Raw genomic sequence first — 21262 nt, forward strand, 5'->3', positions numbered from 1 at the left:
ACTCCGCCGACCAAGTCAAGTGTGGTGACAGAAAGAGACTTTTTTAGACTCATACAAGGACTCAAAAACATGAGAGCAGCCCTGGCCGGTTGGCTCAGTGGTAGAGCGTCAGCCTGGCATGTGGATGTCCCGGGTTCAATTCCCAGTTAGGGCACACAGGAGGAACACTCATCTGTTTCTCCACTTCTCCCTCTCTCCCTTCTCTCTCTCTCTCTCTCTCTCTCTCTCTCTCTCTCTCTCTCTCTCTCTCTCATTGGTTTGAGAGCACTGGCCATGGTGCTGAGGATGGCTCTGTGGAGCCTCTGGCTCAGGCACTAAAAATAGCTTGGTTGCAAACGCAACCCCAGATGGGGGGTTGACAGGTGGATCCCAGTCAGGGCATATGTGGGAGTCTGTTTATCTCCCCTCCTCTCACTTGGAAAAGAAAAAAAAAAAAATTTTTTTTTTCGTTTAGAGCCAGGGGGAGGGGAGTGATGAAGGGAAGGAGGGAGGAGGAGAAGGGAAGAGAGAAGGGGAGAGAGAAGGGGAGAAAGAGGGAGAGGGAAAGGAGGAAAGAGAAAGAGAGAAACATCAATTTGCAATTTGTTGTTTCACTTATTTATGCATTTATTGGTTAATTCTTGTATGTGCCTGACCAGGGATCAAATCTGCAACCTTGGCGTAGTGGATGACACTCTTAATCACTGTGCCAGGGCTTCCCAGTACCTTTTTTGAAAAGGCCATCTTTTCCCTTTGTGATGTGGCACCTTTGCCATAAATTGACTACTTATGTGCGGTCTGTTTCAAGGTTTTCACTCTCTCCTCTCAGACTGTCTCCTCTTTTGCCATCACTGCACTGCCTCAATTATCACAGCTGTTATATTGATAAAATCCTGACATCCAGCAGTATAAATTCTACAGCTTTGTTCTTCTTCAGCAATGCATTGATTATTCTTAGCCCTTGCATTTCATATAAATTTCAGAATCAATTTGTCAATTCCCAAATGAAACAACAACAAAGGAAACACCTGCTGAGATTTTGATTGGAATTACAAGGAATTTAGAGATTGTTTTGGGGGAAATCACCATCTTTACAACACCAAGTGCTAGTGAGTATCTGGAGCATAGACAAGTCTCATGCACTACTGGTGGCCATGTCAACTGGTCCAATCACTGGAAAACTGGCAGCTGAACATATGCCTACTCTGTGACACAGTAAGCACCTTCCTACACCCAACAGAGTATGTGCAAACATGCATCAAAAGACAGGTGGAAGAATGAATAGTTCAAAATGCAAACAAGCTAAGTCTATCCCCACTAGAATGAATAAATATTACAGAATGCTATTCACCAGGTCAAATTCACACACAACTACATAGGTGAAACTCACAAATATAATGCTCAATGAAATACCAGACCCAAAAGACAAAGTCATTTTTAAAGGGTCAGGGGAATAATCTATAATGAAAATATAACTAGCATGAATCTATGTATGCAGAGTAATTTTAAAATTAAAAAATCAGCCTGACCAGGCGGTGGCACAGTGGATAGAGTGTCAGACTGGGATGCGGAAGGACTCAGGTTCGAGACCCCGAGGCCACCAGCTTGAGCGTGGGCTCATCTGGTTTGAGCAAAAAGCTCACCAGGTTGGAATCAAGGTCGCTGGCTTGAGCAAGGGGTTACTTGGTCTGCTGAAGCCCCACGGTCAGGGCACATATGGGAGAGCAGTCAATGAACAACTAAAGTGTTGAAATGAAAAACTGATGATTGATGCTTCTCATCTCTCTCCGTTCCTGTCTGTCTGTCCCTGTCTATCCCTCTCTCTGACTCACTGTCTGTCTCTGTAAAAAAACAACAACAACAAATAAAAAACTGATGCGCTTTGGGGAGCAGCATTGCATCGGCTTAGGAGCAGTAGAGACTGTTAAAAAAAAATCATTATAACTAGAAAACATTAGGAAAAAACAGAGCCCTGGCTGGAAAGCTCAGTTGGTTAGAGCATTGTCCCCAGTACACCAACGTTGCAGGTTCAATCCCTGGTCAGGACACACTCAGGAACAGATCAATGTTTTCTGTCTCTGTCTCTCTCCTACATTCTCTTAGTAGATCAAGCCCACTCAAATTAGATGAGAGATGATTTGAGTAAGGCAGATCGCGTTCAAAGATGATTATATGAGACTTTAAGGAAAATCCCAAATTCTGAAAAACAAAAACCTCTGACCAGTGTCAAACAGACATAACAAAAGCAGACAAATAACCATATCAGGTATAAAACTTAAAACTCTCTATTAAAACACTTTTGAATCAAAGGGGAATTCAAATCCACAGCTGCAGAATTCCTATTAAATAGCACAAATGAAGAAAAGAACGCTAGACAGCAAAACTTTTAAAACAGACAAATTTGTACTGAGGAAATTTAATCGTTCAAAAACTTTAAATTCCTAACAGAAAAGAATGAAATTAAGCATTCAATTTAAGAAGTCACTAAAAAAACAGTAGTGAATATGAAGAACAGCAGAAACAATTAATGAAGAAAATCTGAAAGTAATTAATGTAATGAAGACATTTGAGCCTGACCAGGTGGTGGCACAGTGGATAGAGCGTCAGACTGGGATGCAGAGGACCCGGGTTCGAGACCCCGAGGTTGCCAGCTTGAGTGCGGGCTCATCTGGTTTGAGGAAAAGCCCACCAGCTTGAACCCAAGGTCACTGGCTCCAGCAAGGGGTTACTCGGTCTGCTGAAGGCCAGCGGTCAAGGCACATATGAGAAAACAATCAATGAACAACTAAGGTGTTGCGAAGCGCAATGAAAAACTAATGATTGATGCTTCTCGTCTCTCTCCGTTCCTGTCTGTCTGTCCCTGTCTATCCCTCTCTCTGACTCATTATCTGTCTCTGTAAAAAATAAAAAATAAATAAATAAAACATTTGAATAAAAGTGAATTTGAAAAATAGGAGTGCTTCCAAAGAAGAAATAAAATAAAGAGATAAAGGTATTTAATTTGTACCTTCATTTTACAGACAAGATACCAAGGCTCAGAGAGGTTAAGTGAGTGACCTAAGGTCAACAGCATCAAGTTAGGGGATGTAAAGCCTGATCTTGAACTCAGGTCAGTCTGACATCCAGGGCTGCCCCAGAAGTGCGGGCACTCAGTGGACACTACAGAAATAATGCTGTTACTGTGATTGTGAAGCCCATGCTGGGGCCCAGAGAATGAGCATGAGACCACAGCATACCGGGCTCTGTATCACTCACGGGCATGGTGCGAGCACAGGCAAGTCTGGCCTGGGATGGCTGGGGACTGAACAGGCAATGCGCCAGGTGAGGAGCTCTACTCTGAGTCAGGGTTCCATGGCCCCCGGGAGGCACCAGCTCCAGGATCCTTACCCACAGGGGTCATCTTGAGTCTCCCCAAGCACTTGCTGGATGGATGGTTCCAGCGACCTCTGTCATCACTCCTGACCAACTTAGACTGTAAGTCTTTCTCCATGGGCGTTCAGATCGGTCCCCATCCACCTAGCTCACAGGTTCACACGCTGGGCTGAATCCTGCAGAGGACTGTGGGTGGCTACAATTCTGTTTGCAGTCTGCAAAGAGTCATTGGCCTACCTCATATTTTGAATATGCAGTTAATTTAGCAAGTTAAAAAAAAAAGAGAGAGCCCTGGCCGGTTGGCTCAGCGGTAGAGCGTCGGCCTAGCGTGCGGAGGACCCGGGTTCGATTCCCGGCCAGGGCACACAGGAGAAGCGCCCATTTGCTTCTCCACCCCTCCGCCGCGCTTTCCTCTCTGTCTCTCTCGTCCCCTCCCGCAGCCAAGGCTCCATTGGAGCAAAGATGGCCCGGGCGCTGGGGATGGCTCTGTGGCCTCTGCCCCAGGAGCTGGAGTGGCTCTGGTCGCAACATGGCGACGCCCAGGATGGGCAGAGCATCGCCCCCTGGTGGGCAGAGCATCGCCCCTGGTGGGCGTGCCGGGTGGATCCCGGTCGGGCGCATGCGGGAGTCTGTCTGACTGTCTCTCCCTGTTTCCAGCTTCAGAAAAATAGAAAAAAAAAAAAAAAAGAGAGAGAGAGACACCCTAGCTCAGTTGGGTAGAGCATCGTCCCAAAGCACACAGGTTGCTAGTTTGATCCCCAGACAGGGCACATACAGGAACTAGCCCAATATTCTTGTCGCACTCTCTCTTACTCGGTTGCTCTCTCCCTTCCTCTCTCGCTAAAATCAATAAATAAGAAATTCAAAAAATAAAGAATTTCAATATGCAGCTGGGAGCAGACAGCTGGACAGACACGCCACAAGCAGGCCTCCCTCTCCAGGGTCCAAATTTACCAAGGAACTGGCAAATCAATAAATACATAAGACACAGCTCTATTTCAGTTTCTCCTTCCTTTTCCATCTCTAAATAATGGTGAATTAGCAAGTGAGTACTTTGCAAACACCACCCAAATCTATGTCTGTATTATAAAATCTAATTTAGCAGAGAACAGATATTGGAGACAAGCATTTGTCATGGATTGTTCCTTGTCACCAAATCAACAAAGCCGTTTCTGAGGGCCACTGACAGAGGGACAGAGCCAGGTGATTAAACTGGCTGGACTCCTGTGACCCTGGGGGCCCAGGACCAGGAACCCGCACACTTGGGATGGCTCTGCACACACTGAGGAGCCGGGGGGAGCTCTTGCCAGGAAAGAGTCTATGCCCCACAGACATATGGTTTCTGTTTTTAATTTTTATGGATTAGTTATCTTTGTCACTAATACATGTTACTAGCCTGACCAGGTGGTGGCGCAGTGGATAGAGCGTCGGACTGGGAGGCAGAGGACCCAGGTTCAAGACATCAAGGCAGCCAGCACGGGCTCATCCGACTTGAGCGCGGGCTCACCAGCTTCAGCGTGGGGTCCCTGGCTTGAGTGTAGGATCATAAACATGACCCCATGGTCACTGGCTTGAGCCCAAGGTTGCTGGCTTGAGCAAGGGGTGACTTGCTCTGCTGTAGCCCCAGGTCAAGGCACATATGAGAAAGCACTCGATAAACAACTAAGATGCCACAACAAAGAATTGATGCTTCTCATCTCCCTTCCTGTCTGTCTCTCCCTCTCTCTGACTCTGTCACACACAAAAAAATACATGTTACTAATACACGTTCAGTGTAGCTAGTTCAAATGATATTAAAGTATACAAACAAGTAAAAAAGTAACCATTGCTAACTCAGTGTTACCCTCTCACTGCCCTTTTCTCAACTTGTGTGAACCTATCTTAGTTTGTGGTCTTCAAATTTATTTTACAAATGTGAAAAGTTACCATTATGCTGCAACTATATTATACTACACTATTAAATAATTAATATATTGTCATTGCATTAGAAAATGTAATGCTTTCTTCTCTTAAGATACTGTGGTCATCTGATTGACCTCCTTCTTTCATTTTATTTTTTTGAGAGAGAAAGGAGAGAGAGAGAGAGAGAAAGGGGAGGAGCAGGAAGCATCAACTCCCATATGTGCCTTGACCAGGCAAGCCCAGGGTTTCAAACCGGTGACCTTAGTGTTCCAGGTTGATACTTGATCCACTGCGCCACCACAGGTCAGGCATGACCTCATTTTTTTTAATGCTACATACTATACTATTTCACTACATTGAAGGCAGGGAGGTTAAAAGGGCTGAGTTGGTTTACAATCTCCAAAAGAACCTGCATGCTATTTGTTTTCCAAGCTTCAGTGCAGACGCCAGGGGAAACCAGGACAGCTACAATTCACTGGACCAACAGTCAGGCAAGACCAGGGCTTAAGTAACAAAAAGGAAGAACCCAAAAATAAGGGCCAACTGTTCCCCAGGGACCTTCACAGGCATGCAATCTGTCATTTCAGCAAGGGAGAAAGAAGAGAAGCATAGGTCCTCAGTGCAAACACACTAACTTTGACTTATTTTTTATACTAAATGAGTATTATAAAGACCTTCCTCATGCTTACAGAACTATTATCACCCCTGGCCTGGGGTGGCAAAGAGGATGGAGTGTGGACCTGGAATGCTGAGATCACCGGTTCGAGGCTCCCAGCTTCCTGGTCAAGGCACATGCGAGAAGCAACTACAGGTTGATGCTTCCGCTCCTCCTCTTCTCTCTCTCAAAATCAGTAAATAAAATCTTTAAAAAAAAAACAAGCCTGACCTGTGGTGGCGCAGTGGATAACGCGTCGACCTGGAAATGCTGAGGTCGCCGGTTCGAAACCCTGGGCTTGCCTGGTCAAGGCACATATGGGAGTTGATGTTTCCAGCTCCTCCCCCCTTCTCTTTCTCTCTGTCTCTCTCCCTCTCTCTCTCCTCTCTAAAAATGAATAAAGAAAAAAACAAAAAAACTATCATCACAACTCCAGGACTGCTCCACACCCCAGTCCCTCCCCAATTCCTAAACGATCCTAGATTGTGCTGCCTCTCTTCACTCTCACAAGTTCTCATCACAGAGTACACGGCCCTCTTGCACCCCAGCTCCTGTGTCAATACCAAATCATAGAGCTCTCCGGTCCTCGGAGAATGGCACCCGCTAGTCAAGTCTCTTTGCCATTGCTCAGTGTTCCAATGTGATGTTCTGATTTGTCCAGGGTGCACAAAGCATGACAATGGCCTTTTTCTCCCTCTCCCTTAAGCGGACAGGAAAAGACCAAAGTGATTATTGTGGGGAATTGCTTATCTCTTATTTATCTTTGCTTACATTAAGGTATACCTATAAATATATGTCTTCTGGACTCACTTCAGATTTAAAACTCATATACATAGTTAAAATACTCGCACTAGTAAAAAAATGAAACTTTTCAAAACAGTCCTCATCTCTTGACCTGAAAAAGCATAACAGGCACTAAGGGCCGACTTTCACTTCCTACTTGTAAATTTCTCAGTATTTGTGTTTCTATAACAAGCCTATACTGCTACTGTTGCACTATTTTTAAGGTGGCAGTAAACTAAGCAACATCAAATCAACACCTTACACTGTTCTGAGTTGACTGCTTCCTGCGCTGTGCTAAATGCATCCCAGGAACCGTGTCAACCATCAGAGTAACAGGGACAGGTTCCAACCCCACTCGGCTGATAAGGAAACAGGCTCAAAGGGGTAAGACTTGTTCAAGGTTCTACTGCAGGAAGTGTTTAGAGGCGGAAATGAACACTCCACTCCTGACTGCCTGACGCCAAATCAGGGCTGTAGCCTACCAAGGGGCAGGGCCTCCCTTGCACCCACCAACTACCTTAACATATGCTGGTACCTCCGAAGACCTTACCTATAACTCTCCAAGAACAGAACAAACTGTGTTTGGCAGGGGGCAGCCTATGATCAAATGTCCTTGATAGGGTGGTACTTACCCTTGGAGAGAGGGAGGCTCCTGGTTAAGGTGTCTGAGCTCCTGGAAGTAAGTAAAGGCAGGGGGTATTTGATTTGGGTCTAAATCCTCAGCATTTAGCACTGGGCTCACACAATTAGAAACACCAACATCTAGTAAACAGATGAGTCCCCAGTGTATAGGTCTGCCTACCCAAACCCCCCAGGCCTTCAGCTAGTGCTGAATCCAGGAACCATTAATAGCCATTGTTTACCCAGAGCCTGCTCACCTTGTGCCAAGTACCTTATAAACACATCAGCATACGACCCACTGAATCCTCCCCACAATTCGAGGAGGAAGGTGTTTCATTCACATTATGCAAAAGAGAAGAGAGACTCCAAAAGAATAAATAATCTTAAACTCCCAGCTTGCAAGTGGTAGAACCTGGATTTGGAGACAGCTGACCTGACAGCCAGGGGCTGCTCTCCAGCAGGAAAGGGGCAGAGGAGGAGGAAACAAGGCATTCTCAACTAGAAGTGAATTCTCTCTAGGTTTAAGCTGCAGTAACAGCCCACAAGGGCCAAAGCAGTATAATTCCAAACTGCATCTCCTATGGGCACTTACCTCCCCAGGCACAAATCCTTCCCAGCCTAGCCTGATGAAATACCAACTAGGCTGATTTCTGCCTCACTAGGTATGATCTCCTCCAATAACCAGATGGGGAAATTGAAGGCCCAGAGACCACGTGGTTGAGTCAGGAACTGAGCAGATCCACACAACAGCCATTATCATGACGTGCCACGGAGGACTGGCCTCCAAATTCCACACAGTAAGAAATATTAACAGCAACAACAGCGAGTGTTGTGAACTGTGAGCCTCGGTGTGTGAAGTCCAACAGAGGCAGTCCCTGATCTTTCTCTGGCAGGCTCTTGTGTATCAAGTCTGGAAGAAAACATCAGTGCCAAGTACCATCATTTAGTTAATACTGAAAATCAAACTTAGACTGGGTACCTGTGCCTCTCCACAACCCCCTTCCAGTCCCAATACATCAGCCTTCATCTAACAAGATGCCTAGGGCACGCCTTCCCTTGTCACTTCTGCACAGGAAGACCACAATGAATTCTATGACATGCTTGCCCAAACCGATCAAAACCTAACATCCTACACTAACTATAGCAAGCCAGAAACAGTGACTGCTTTTGATTTGGGAAACATGCACACCCAAAATGACCCAAAAAGGATATTAATTTAGAAAGGTCCACAGTTCAGAAACACCCACTCTCAAACAGTAGGGCATATAAATTGACACAGACTTTGAAGAGAAATTTAACAGAATTCTTCAAATAGAAGAGCTAACACTGCAGAAACACTCCCACACTACTATATACAAATTATATTTTGAGCCCTGGCCAGGTAGCTCCATTTGTTTGGTAGAGCGTCATCCCCATATGCCAAGGTTGTGAGTTTGATCCCTGCTCAGGGGACATACAGAACCAACCAACGAACGCATAAATAAGTCAAACAATAAGTTGGTATTTCTTTCTCTATCTCTCTCTCTCTCTCTTCCACCACCCTCTTTTGCTCTCTAAAATCTATTTTAAAAAATATTTTTGAGGCCCTATCCAGCTGGCTCAGCAGTAGAGCATTGGCCGGATATGTGGATGTCCCAGGTTCAATTCCAGGTCAGGGCACACAGAAGCAACCATGTTCCTCTACCCCTCCTTCTCTCCTTTCTCTTTCTCTCTCTCTTCCTCTCCCATAGCCATGGTTTTGTTGGAGTAAGTTGGCCCCAGGAACTGAGGAAGGGTTCATGGCCTTGCCTCAGGCACTAAAATAGCTCAGTTGTCATAGAATATGTCAAAATTATGTCATAGAATTTAGTGGTCTTCCTGTGCAGAAGTGACAAGGGAAGGCATGCCCTGGGCATCTTGTTAGATGAAGGCTGATGTATTGGGATTGGAAAGGGGTTGTGGAGAGGCACAGGTACCCACTCTAAGTCTGATTTTCAGTATTAACTAAAATGATGGTACTTGGCACTGATGTTTTCTTCCAGACTTGAGTAACGGCCCCAGATGGGCAGAGCACCACCCAGTGGGGGGCAGGAGGGAGGTGGAAGTCTTATCTCTCTGCCTCACTGCATCTCACCTAAAAAATATATTTTTAGATAAAAAATATGTATTTTTGAGGCCTGATCTGTGGTGGCACAGTGGATAAAGCATCGACCTGGGCCTTGGCTGGTTGGCTCAGTGGTAGAGCGTCGGCCTGGCATGCAGGAATCCTGGGTTTGATTCCCAGCCAGGGCACACAGACAGGAGCAGCGCCCATCTGCTTCTTCACCCCTCCCCCTCTCCTTCCTCTCTCTCTCTTCCCCTCCCGCAGCCAAGGCTCCACTGGAGCAAAGTTGGACCAGGCGCTGGGGATAGCTCTATGGCCTCTGCCTCAGGTGCTAGGATGGCTCTGGTTGCAACAGAGCAACACCCCAGATGGGCAGAGCATCGCCCGGGAGTCTGTCTGACTGCCTCCCCATTTCCAACTTCAGAAAAATACAAAAAATAATAATAATAAAAATAAAAAAGCATTGACCTGGAAACACTGAGGTCGCCAGTTTGAAACCCTGGGCATGCCTGATCAAAGCATATGTGGGAGTTGATGCTTCCGGCTCTTCCAACCTTCTCTCTCTCTCTCTCTCTGTCTTTCTCGCTCTAAAAACAAATAAAATCTAAAACATATATATAAAAATATTTGTGCCCTAGCCGGTTGGCTCAGCAGTAGAGCGTCGGCCTAGCGTGCCGAGGACCCGGGTTCGATTCCCGGCCAGGGCACACAGGAGAAGCGCCCATTTGCTTCTCCACCCCTCTGCCGCGCTTTCCTCTCTGTCTCTCTCTTCCCCTCCCGCAACCAAGGCTCCATTGGAGCAAAGATGGCCCGGGCACTGGGGATGGCTCTGTGGCCTCTGCCTCAGGCGCTAGAGTGGCTCTGGTCGCAACATGGCGACGCCCAGGATGGGCAGAGCATCGCCCCCTGGTGGGCAGAGCTTCGCCCCTGGTGGGCATGCCGGGTGGATCCCGGTCGGGCGCATGCGGGAGTCTGTCTGACTATCTCTCCCTGTTTCCAGCTTCAGAAAAATGGAAAAAAAATAAAATAAAATAAAAAAATAAAAAAAATAAAATATTTGTAAGAGAAATTTGGCAAAATTTTGCCAAAGGTGTATGATATCCAAAAATTAGAAATAGCCCAAAAGCCCAATAGGAAATGGGTTAAATCAAGGCTATCCACAAACTATCCTCTGCAGTTGCTAAAACACGATGCAGTGCACCTGTACAGACTGCGGTAGAGGACGCTGAGACACTTCACTAAGGGAAAGGGGCAGCATGCCTTAAAATAGAAACGTGCGTGTGGATAATGTGCAGCACCTTGTCTCTGGATAAAACCACAAGAAACTACTCGCAGTGGTTCTGTTTCAGAGATTGGGTAAGTGTTTTTATACATTTTAGTGCAACTTGAATTTTTTTTTTTTTTTTAAGAAAAAGTCAACTGGGAATACATGGGCCATGGGATTATGAGCTATTTTTGTTTTCTTCACACACTTGTATACTTTTTTAAAACCTAATAATTATTTTTAAAATATGAAAAGTGTGGGATCTCTGTATACATTAACATGCAAAAATGCTCAACAGATGTTTAAAAACGAAAGTTGCAGTACAAGAAAGAATGGTATCATTCCCATTTTTGCCTTTTAAAAGCACCCACCTGCCTGACCAGGCGGTGGCGCAGTGGATAGAGCGAGCGTCAGACTAGGATACGGAGGACCCAGGCTCAAGACCCCGAGGTCGCCAGCTTGAGCACGGGCTCATCTGGTTTGAGCAAAAAAGCTCACCAGCTTGGACCCAAGGTCGCTGGCTTGAGCAAGGGGTTACTCGGTCAGCTGTGGCCAACACAGTCAAGGTACATATGAGAAAGCAATCAATGGACAACTAAGGTGTCCCAACGAAAAACTGATGATTGATGCTTCTCATCTCTCTCTGTTCCTGTCTGTCTGTCCCTATCTATCTCCTCTATGACTTTCTGTCTCTGTAAAAAAATAAAATAATTTAAAATAAATAAAAGCACCTACCTAAAAAGGGCCATCTTTGTGTGCACGCTGAGAGTCTAGAAGGATAAACACACCAGCTGTAAACAGTGGTCACTGCCTGGGACGCTGGAGGGAAAAGAACTTTAATTTTTCTTCATACAGTTGCTTTTCCTTTTTTTGTTACAAATACATATACTCTTGTAATTCTTTGTGGGGGGGTTCCACCTTATGCTCTAGGACAACGTTCCACCCCCTCCCCCACTACTACTGAACACTGAGCCCATTCAGCTGCAGACAAATCGGCCAGGCGGCAGGACGGTGCCCCTCCCAGACAAGCCTGGTTTTCTGTCCCACCTGGAACAGAGCAGTTCTTTAAGCTCTGAACTGTATGTAAATAATACCTGCCCAAAAAAGCTCTGAGGACACAAAGGAACCGTGGAAAGGACTGGAGATGACCTTCTTTTTCCAGTTGGTCCTGCACTGATCCGTCCCATCATTCTATACAAAGAGGTGGTCTTGAGGCACGTTGGGAGAATCAGCCGGAGCTTCCGGGGATGCAGTCCTGCCTGCCCCCCCTCCCCCACCTCTGGGATGGCCACTGGCCACTCGCATCAGGGGTTCATATCCCAAGGGTTTTCTCTCTGGAAAGCAAGCTGACCCACACACTCTCTTCCGGGGCCCATACATCCCTGATTTCAATTTAGAAGCACATTTTTAATACCCGAGGGCTGCTTATTTCCAGTCTGCTACATTTCCAGAAGGCCTTCCGTGACCAGCCCACACCCAGGCTGAGCTGGGCTTGCCTTCGCAGTAGGCTCCCATGAGACCACTTTATGTAGCTCCATTGTTCATCCTCCACGTTGGCGAAGTGCCCTCTTTGTGAGACACTGCAGCCCCCTGAGGAACGGGGAGCAGCAGAATTCCGCTTCAGGGGCACTCACTTCACTGGGGGCAGGGGGGAGGGATAAAAACACAACCGTATTCCTAAACTGCTACCCATCAATATATGAATGGGTCAACAAAATATACGTGTGTATGCATAAAATATTGAAATATAATTCAGCCTTGAAAAGGAATGGAATTCTGATATACCACAATACGGATGAATCTTGAAAAACCTATGCTAAAAATCACTCCTCAATCTTTTAGCTAAATCAAGTAAAAAAAATATGCTAAGTGAAATGAATCAGTCACAGAAGGACCAAGATCGGATGTTCACACTGACATGAGGTACCCAAGGCAGTCAAACTCAAAGACAGAAAATAGATGGTGGTTGGCAGGGGCTGGGGGAGGGGGAGTTACTGTTTAATGGAAACAAAGTTTCACTTTGCTATGATAATCAAGTTCTGGAGAATGATAGTGGTTGTACAACAATGTGAATATACTTAATGCCATTGAAATGTACACTTAAAAATGATTAAAATTTGCCTGACCAGGCGGTGGTGCAGTGGATAGAGCGTCGGACTGGGATGCAGAGGACCCAGGTTCGAGACCCCGAGGTTGCCAGCTTGAGCGTGGGCTCATCTGGTTTGAGCAAAAGCTCACCAGCTTGGACCCAAGGTCGCTGGCTCCAGCAAGGAGTTAGTCTGCTGAAGGCCCATGGTAAAAGGCACATATGAGAAAGCAATCAATGAACAACTAAGGTGTCACAATGTGCAACGAAAAACTAATGATTGATGCTTCTCATCTCTCCATTCCTGTCTGTCTGTCCCTGTCTAACCCTCTCTCTGAATCTCTCTGTGTCTCTGTAAAAAAATAAAAAAATAAAAATTAAAAAATTAAAAATGATTAAAATTCTAAGTTTTGTTATATATATCTTACCACAATAAAATAACTTTTTTTGTTTGTTTTTAAAGTAAGTGAGAGCGCCTGACCAGGCAGTAGCACAGTGGATAGAGCGTCGGACTGGGATGCAGAAGACCCAGGTTCGAGACCCCAAGGTCACCAGCTTGAGCGCGGGCTCATCTGGTTTGAGCAAAGCTCACCAGCTTGGACCCAAGGTCACTGGCTCAAGCTAGGGGTTACTCGGTCTGCTGAAGGCCCATGGTCAAGGCACATATGAGAAAGCAATCAATGAACAACTAAGGTGTTGCCATGAAAAACTGATGATTGATGCTTCTCATCTCTCTCTGTTCTTGTCTGTCCCTATCTATCCCTCTCTCTGACTCTCTGTCTCTGTAAAAAATAAAAATAAATAAATAAAGTAAGTAAGTAAGTGAGAGCAAGGGAGGCAGAGACTACTCCATGCTCCCCAAATGGGACCCACCCAGCAAGTCCCCTAAAGGGCAATGCTCTCTGCCCATCTGGGTATTGCTCCACTGGTCCGCAACCAAGCTATTTTTAGCGCCTGAGGCAGAGGCCTCAGAGCCATCCTCAGCACCAGGGGCCAACTTCTCTGGACAATCAAGCCATGGCTGCAGGAGGAGGGGGAGAGAAAGAAAAGGGGAAAGAGGAGCGGTAGATAAGCAGATGGGCACTTCTCCTATGTGCTCTGGCCTGGGACATCCATACACCAGGCCAACAGTCTACCACTGAACCAACCTGCCTGGGCCAGTAACTGTTTTTTAAAACACTAATTCTGCCAGTAGCTCAGTTGGTTAGCACATCATCCCACTACATCAAGGTTGTAGATTCAATCACCAGCCAAGGCACATACAAGAATCACCAATGAGTGCATAAATAAGTAGAATAAATCTCTTTCTAAACATCAATTAAAAAAAAAAAAGGAGGTACATCCTTTCCCCATTGGACCGGGAGCTCCTATGGAGCACAAGTGAGGCATGCACACCTCTGTGTCCCCAGAATAACACACTTGGCCAGACTCAAACCAGTAAATGGAGTAAGACCCCCAAGCCCTACTCCATCCAAAGGCTTAGCCAGGACTGAGGCCCCCAGAACTCAATGGCCCATGAAGAAAGTCACCTTGTGCAGTGACAAGGGCTGAAGGAGAATCAGATACAGTGGTAGACAACTAAGAAAGGAGCCCACACTCTGACCTGGAAAGTCCACTTACAGGAAATGCTCAGCAATACAGACCACGATTTACAGGCACGGCTGCTTCTTCAAGTTTTGTTTATGTGAAGGAAAAATGGCAACAACTACCTGTTTAATAACAGGATTAAATAATCAAGTCATATCCAAATAATAGCTATTATACAATTATTAAAAACATGTTAAGGAAATACACTATAACATTAAAAGGAATTATAAACTGTGAATAGTATACATATTTTCTAGTTTTGAAAAAACAAACACATAATTAAAGGAAAAAAATATCCCAGCTGGTTAGCTTGGTTGGTTAGAGCATTGTCCCAAAGCACAGAGGTTGCCAGTTCGATTGCTGATCAGGGCACATACAGGAACAAATCAATGCTCCCCCTACTCTTCCTCTTTCCCTAATATCAACAAAATAAACATTAGGAAAAATAAAAAATAAAAACAAAAGAAATACACTAGTCCTTACTGTATGGTGAGGTTACAGGTAATTCGTATTTTTATTTTTGTCTTTATTCTTTTTGGTATTTTCCAATTTTTTTTTTCAGTGAAAATGTTACTTTTACGAACAGGGTGAAACAATTAAAAGGCCTTGCAAAATGCATGGCAAATAATAGATGGTCAAGGAGAATCCGTTGTATGCAGTGTATTTAAAAAGCAATAAATACTGCTTCTGTGGCAGCACAAGGAGGAAAAGGCTGCCGTTTTCCTGGAAAGGAGGAAGAAAGGCTAAGAGCAAAGCTGCAGAGCAGGCTGCGGAGGGGCAGCTGCGGGGGGGGGGGGGGGGGCGCGGAAGGCAGCAGTGCAGAACGTAAGGACCGCCAGTGACTCAGACTCCATTCTGCCCAGACACCTCCTGCTGCCTGCAGAGCTTTACACACCAACGCTGCTGCCAGGAGCCGCCCGGCTCTCGCAGCCAGCCGCACGGGAAATCAACAAGTGCAGCTACAACAGCAAGCCACAACCACGACCTCTGCCTCCCATCCTGAGGCAAGTCTCCCTCCTAGTGCAGAGACTGCCCACGTGCCACCACAGACAGAATCAGAGACATCACAGGCAGCAAAGCCCCGGTCTCCCAACTCTCAGGTCAGGAGGTTCAGTTCAGCACCTTTAAACCTAAAATCTTTTTTTTTCTTTTTTTTACAGAGACAGAGAGAGAGTCAGAGAGAGGGATGGATAGGGACAGACAGGAACTGAGAGAGATGAGAAGCATCAATCATTAGTTTTTCGTTGCAAGACCTTAGTTCATTGATTGCTCTCTCATATGTGCCTTGACCGCAGGCCTTCAGCAGACCGAGTAACCCCTTGCTGGAACCAGCGACCTTGGGTCCAAACTGGTGAGCTTTTGCTCAAACCAGATGAGCTCGCGCTCAAGCTGGCGACCTCGGGGTCTTGAACCTGGGTCCTCCACATCCCAGTCCAACGCTCTATCCACGCGTCACTGCCTGGTCAGGCTAAACCTAAAATCTTGTCATGAACAATTTCACTTCACCAGAAAGCTCACCACCCGTATGTATCTCTCTCTCTCTCTTTCATCTCCAGCACTACGGACAATACCCTTCTTTCTTTATCCAAAATGACAGGTCCGCTTGACCTGTGGTGGCCCAGTGGATCAAGAGTCAACCTGGAATGCTGAGGTCGCCAGTTCAAAACCCTAGGCTTGCCCGGTCAAGGCACATATGGGAGTTGATGCTCCCTGCTCCTCCCCATTTCTCTATCTCTCTCTCTGTCTCTCTTCTCTAAAATGAATAAATAAAAATTTAAAAACAAAAAAACAAACAAAAAAAAACCAAAATGACAGGTCCAAGGTTGCTAAGGCTACTCCAGTCCCAGGGAAAAAATCTTAAGAAAAAACAGCAAGTTATGATTTGAAAAAAAAAAGTCTCATTAACCTGGACTAAAATATGAGATTCAGAGCACAAAGCCCAACAGATCTCTGCAGGAAATTTAATTTTTCAGAGAGAAATGGATTGCTTAAAATGTAACACCTGCCTGCCCATAACAAGACATGTACATTTGACAGTAAAGAAGCCCCATAATCAAATTTGGAAATACATGTCCTGGTCCCCCTGGCCTATGATGGTTAGAAATAGAAACCAACATGGAACTGATCAATCTTCAATGGTAGAATATAACCAGCATCCACATATAACAGAGACACAAACCAGTATATAGCCATTAGCAACATGAGTCAGTACTTTGTACAAGGCGAAAGTCTTGGAACTACAATAAAATAATACTTCATAAAAAAAAAGATTTGGAAAAAAAAAAAGATTTGAAATTTAAAAAGGGGGTGGTGTGAACAGGCCATCCAACAGGCATGACCAAAAAAAAAAAAAAAGGAATACTCTCGGCCAGGGCCCAGGCAATCGGACCGCGCTGGAGTCAGTTCTGACTCGCCATTCCTGACATTCCATTCTCCCAAGGCTTCCTGGCGCTTCCTTCCTAGGCCTTTTCTTTACTCATTTGGGCCTGAAGGAGACTAGGGAGGACCCAGGGAGCTGCAAAAGGGAGCGGGTCCCTCCACAGTACAGGAGCCCATGAGTAACTAAAACAACTAAAACTCACAGGTAATTGAAAAGCTTGGTGGAAGGAACAGCCAACTCCTCTCCTTCCTTAAGCAACCAGCCCAGAGCAGAGCCAGACTGGGCTGGAAGGAAATCAGATAGAAAGGCTGGGCCAAGAGGCAGGAAGGGGGTGGGGACTGAAAGGATGCCACGACCCTGTTAAAATGTCTCAGTCTCGGCCCTGGCCGGTTGGCTCAGCGGTAGAGCGTCGGCCTAGTGTGCCGAGGACCCGGTTCGATTCCCGGCCAGGGCACACAGGAGAAGCGCCCATTTGCTTCTCCACCCCTCTGCCGCGCTTTCCTCTCTGCCTCTCTCTTCCCCTCCCGCAGCCAAGGCTCCACTGGAGCAAAGATGGCCCGGGCGCTGGGGATGGCTCTGTGGCCTCTGCCTCAGGCGCTAGAGTGGCTCTGGTTGCAACATGGCAACACCCAGGATGGGCAGAGCATCGCCCCCTGGTGGGCAGAGCGTCGCCCCATGGTGGGCGTGCCGGGTGGATCCCGGTCGGGCGCATGCGGGAGTCTGTCTGACTGTCTCTCCCTGTTTCCAGCTTCAAAAAAAAATAAAAAAAATAAAAATAAATTAAAAAAGTCTCAGTCCCACAGACAACCAGGAGGCCTGAAAGAGGATACAAAGAGATGAAAAAAAAAACTAAACAAAAAAAAAAACCCTACCATCTAGACCAGGGGTCTCAAACTCGCGGCCCGCCGAACAATTTTGTGCGGCCCGCAGACTAATCCACGAAGTTCAAAATATTTTGGATAAAATTAAGTAAGCCTAGGGGCCTACTTGTATTTTTCATTTCTCTAGCATCCTAGCTAGATATTAGCTTAGTTAACAGCAGTTGTGATGCGAACTACAGTTTCTGGTCGTTTTGTGACACTGAAAAGTGTTGCGTAACAGTTGCCTTTTGTAGACCTAGTGCGGCCCGCCTAAAGGCTGTGATCTTGCTCTGCGGCCCACATGCTGAGTTGAGTTTGAGACCCCTGATCTAGACGGTTGTGGGAATGGCAAACCAACCAAAGCAAGTTTCCCGTCAGACTGCAGAACCACTATAATCCGAGCAGAATGTGTTGTTTACAAACAAGCTACAAGTCTGGCTCAGAGGTAACAGGGTCTCAATCCACACCAGTGGACAAGACTGGGGTCAGTCTCCCATTAGCCACAGTCTTTCCTTCGGACTCTGATAAACAGCAGACACCCCAGTTTTGCCGAGCACTTATAGCCCTTCTAATACACTCTGGTATTTTCAGGCAATTGAATGGTCATCACATCAAAGCATTAGCTGGGGACAGAAGCTGGGGTGGGAAGGTCACACACAGTTCCATCAATGAGGAGAACTGGAGAAAAAGATCAGAAATTTAGAAAAAGGAACCAGAAAACTAGGTAACCACAAAAACAACATACACTTTCATGACCCCCTATGGATGGAAGCACTTTGCTACAAATAGTATCTGATGTTCCCAAGAGCTGCAACAGATTAATTACGACAAGATACAGCCTGACCAGGTGGTAGCGCAGTGGATAGTCAGACTAGGATGCAGACGACCCAGGTTTGAGACCTGGAGGTTACCAGCTTGAGCGCGGGCTCATCTGGTTTGAGCAAAGCTCACCAGCTTAGACCCAAGGTCGCTGGCTCAAGCAAGGGGTTACTGGGTCTGCTGTAGCCCCACAGTCAAGGCACATGAGAAAGCAATCAATGAACAACTAACTAAGGTGTCTCAACGAAAAGCTGATGATTGATGCTTCTCATCTCTCTCCGTTCCTGTCTGTCTGTCCCTATCTATCCCTCTCTCTGACTCTGTCTCTGTAAAAAAAATTTAAAAAATTAAAAATAAAATAAAAAAAGACAAGATATAATTATTCCCATTTTACTGATGCAGGAGTTGAGGCACAGATTTAAGTAAGGTAACTCAACGAGGACCAGAATCCAGACTTCAAGAGACTCGCTGGTCCAAACAAGCAGAGGCTCCCCAAATGATTACCTGCCAGTCCCAAAGGAAAGCAGTAATCCTCAAAAGGCAGGGCGCCCTGGGCCTCCGCTTGTTGTCCCTTGGTACCTTGTACTGTTCTAGCTCTACCTTAAACCGAGCTGTAAGAACAGCCTCGCAAGGGACAGGTACCCCGGATCCACGCAGAGGGTCCTATGACCACACAACCCAGATCTATTTAGTTCTCCAGGGCTCCAAATGCTCCTTTCTTATCCTTGTCTCCCCAGAGAGGCCCAGCGCTGAAAGAGCCAACGACCAATGCTGTTGGTGCCTTGCCTTCCTTCCCCCTCATCCTTCCAGGCCTGAGCCCAGCCAGCACCTGTGGCGTCCGAGGACGGCTGGGCTCTGGATGGCTCCTCAAGTGGCTCGCTTCCATCCTAAGACCTGATGGCAACTATGCAAACAGTGTAGGTGGGACAACTAGTGAGCCCCAACTGTGTGCCAGGCCCTCCGCTAGGCCCTGTGGCCCCTATGCAAACCTGCGAGGTGGAGAATGAAATGTCCCTGTGCATGCCAACGAAGGCGCAGAGAGCCGCAGGGTTCCCGACAGAAGCAGGATGGCACCCTAAACGTGGGCCTCCCCAGCCCCACCTCACACTACAGCGCTGTGAACACGCAAGCCTACAAGGACAGAGAGAAACCCCGCCGCTTTAGGGACTTTAAAGGGATGGTTACAAAAACCGAACTGGATGATAACGCATAAAGCCACATAAAAATGCTCCTAACAACCTTAAAGAAAAAGAAAAATCTCAGGGATGGTTAACAATCCCGTAAACCAAAGGCTTCGGAAGGTTTCTCCCAAGCAGCCATTTAGCAAATAACACACTCCAGAGAGCCTCCCAGCCCCCCTCTCCCACTTCCTTCAAGCGACCCACTCCCCTCCAAACACCTCCTCTTCCAGGCTCAACGTGGGCTCAGGCGATGTTTTACAAAGAGAGGGAGGAAAAGCAAAGAAGAAAACACCTTCCCGTGTTATGTCGGCAAATCCCCTCTTCCGAGGCCTGATTTCGACAGCGCTGTTTCTCACTCAGAAGAGGGGAAAAAAGGGAGGAGAGGGGGGAAAAAAAACCATCTGGCAGGCCCTGAGCAGCGACATCCTGTTTATTATTAAACATTTTCAACAATAGAGCGTGAAGCATTTTCAAAATAACCCTCTGGTGCCCGCACCCCTATGCGCGACGGGGTAGGCGGTTGTGCCCACCCCCACCCCCACCCCCGGGCACACAGGCCAGCAGCCCCTGGCCACCAACTCCAGTGACACCTGGGGGGGGGGCTGCCCCGCGCCCCGAAACGGCTCTGCAGCCGCCGCACCCGCCCTCTGGCCCCGGAATCCCACCTCGGGGTGGCTTTAAAAGTGAGCCGGGTGGGGTGGGGGTGCGGGGGATGGGGGGGGGGGGGGGGGTTGGGGTGGGATGGGGCAGGGGTCCGCCCCCCACGCTCGCGGACCTCACAGGCGTTCTCGGCCGTCGGACCCGGGGGCGGCCCGCGCCGCCAGCCTCTGACCCGGGAGGACCCCGGCCCCGCCACCCGCCCGCCGCCCAAGCCGAGGCCGCGCGGCGCCGCCACAACAATGGCGAGCGGGCCTGGCCTAGCGCCCCAGGTCCGGCCCCGCAGCCTCGCCCGGCCGGCCAGCAGCCAACGGCGGCGGCGCGGGGCGGGCCGAGCCCGGCGCGCTCGCGGACAAAGGTCGGCCGGGCCCGGGGCGCCGCTGTCACTCAGCGCCGCCGCCGAGACAAAGCCGGGCCGCGCCGCCTCCATCTTAGCGCCGCGCCCGCCGGCCCCTTGCCCCCTGCCCCGGGCCCACCTGGTCTGGTTCCGCGGGCGCGACTGGGCCGGGCGATGGCGGTCGGGTGGCGGTCGGGCGCGGAGGCGGCGGGATGGCGGCGGATTGCGAGGCGGCGGCGCAGCTGCTCGCTCGCTCGCTCCCTCCCCGCTCGCTCGCTCGCTGGAGCCTCGGAGCCTGTGTCTCGCCGCTCGCCTCCCTCTCGCGCTCCGCTCCCCGCCCCCCGCCTGCCGCCGCCCCCGCCTCCTCCCGCCTCCTCCTCCCGCCGCCGCCGCCGCCGCCCGCGCAGCGCCCCCTGCCGCGCCTCCCGGGATCGCCCGCGCCCGCCCCCGGGCCTGGGGGGCTGGGGGCCTGGGGAGGGGGGGCCCCGAGGGGAAGGCGCGGGGCCGAGAAAAGGGGGTGGGGAGGGGCCCCCCGAAGGGGAGAGGGTTCGGGAGACCGCGGAGGGCGTCGGGAGGAGGGGGACTGGGGCTCCGGGAAGGGGCCCGGGGAGCGGGGGGGGGGGGGGGGGGGGGAGGCCCGGGAGGGGGGCGGCCCGGAAGTGGGGTGGGGGCTGGATGGAGGGGCCGGGGCGGGGG

General features: G+C 48.4%; 1 protein-coding gene across 6 annotated transcripts in view; it reads right to left on the reverse strand.

The window, feature by feature from the left end:
- PRRC2B (proline rich coiled-coil 2B) overlaps nucleotides 1–20911 on the reverse strand; it is a 103011-nt gene extending 82100 nt beyond the window's left edge. For 5 of the 6 annotated variants that reach the window (XM_066255905.1, XM_066255908.1, XM_066255906.1 and 2 more), the window contains exon 1: nucleotides 20706–20911. The gene's annotated coding sequence lies outside the window, so the exon portion shown is untranslated. The remainder of the gene's footprint in view (nucleotides 1–20705) is intronic. The other variant, XM_066255909.1, reaches the window with a different exon arrangement.
- Between the last annotated feature and the right edge of the window lie 351 nt (nucleotides 20912–21262).

Source organism: Saccopteryx bilineata, chromosome 2 (genome assembly GCF_036850765.1).
Source record: "Saccopteryx bilineata isolate mSacBil1 chromosome 2, mSacBil1_pri_phased_curated, whole genome shotgun sequence".
Lineage (NCBI taxonomy): Eukaryota > Metazoa > Chordata > Mammalia > Chiroptera > Emballonuridae > Saccopteryx > Saccopteryx bilineata.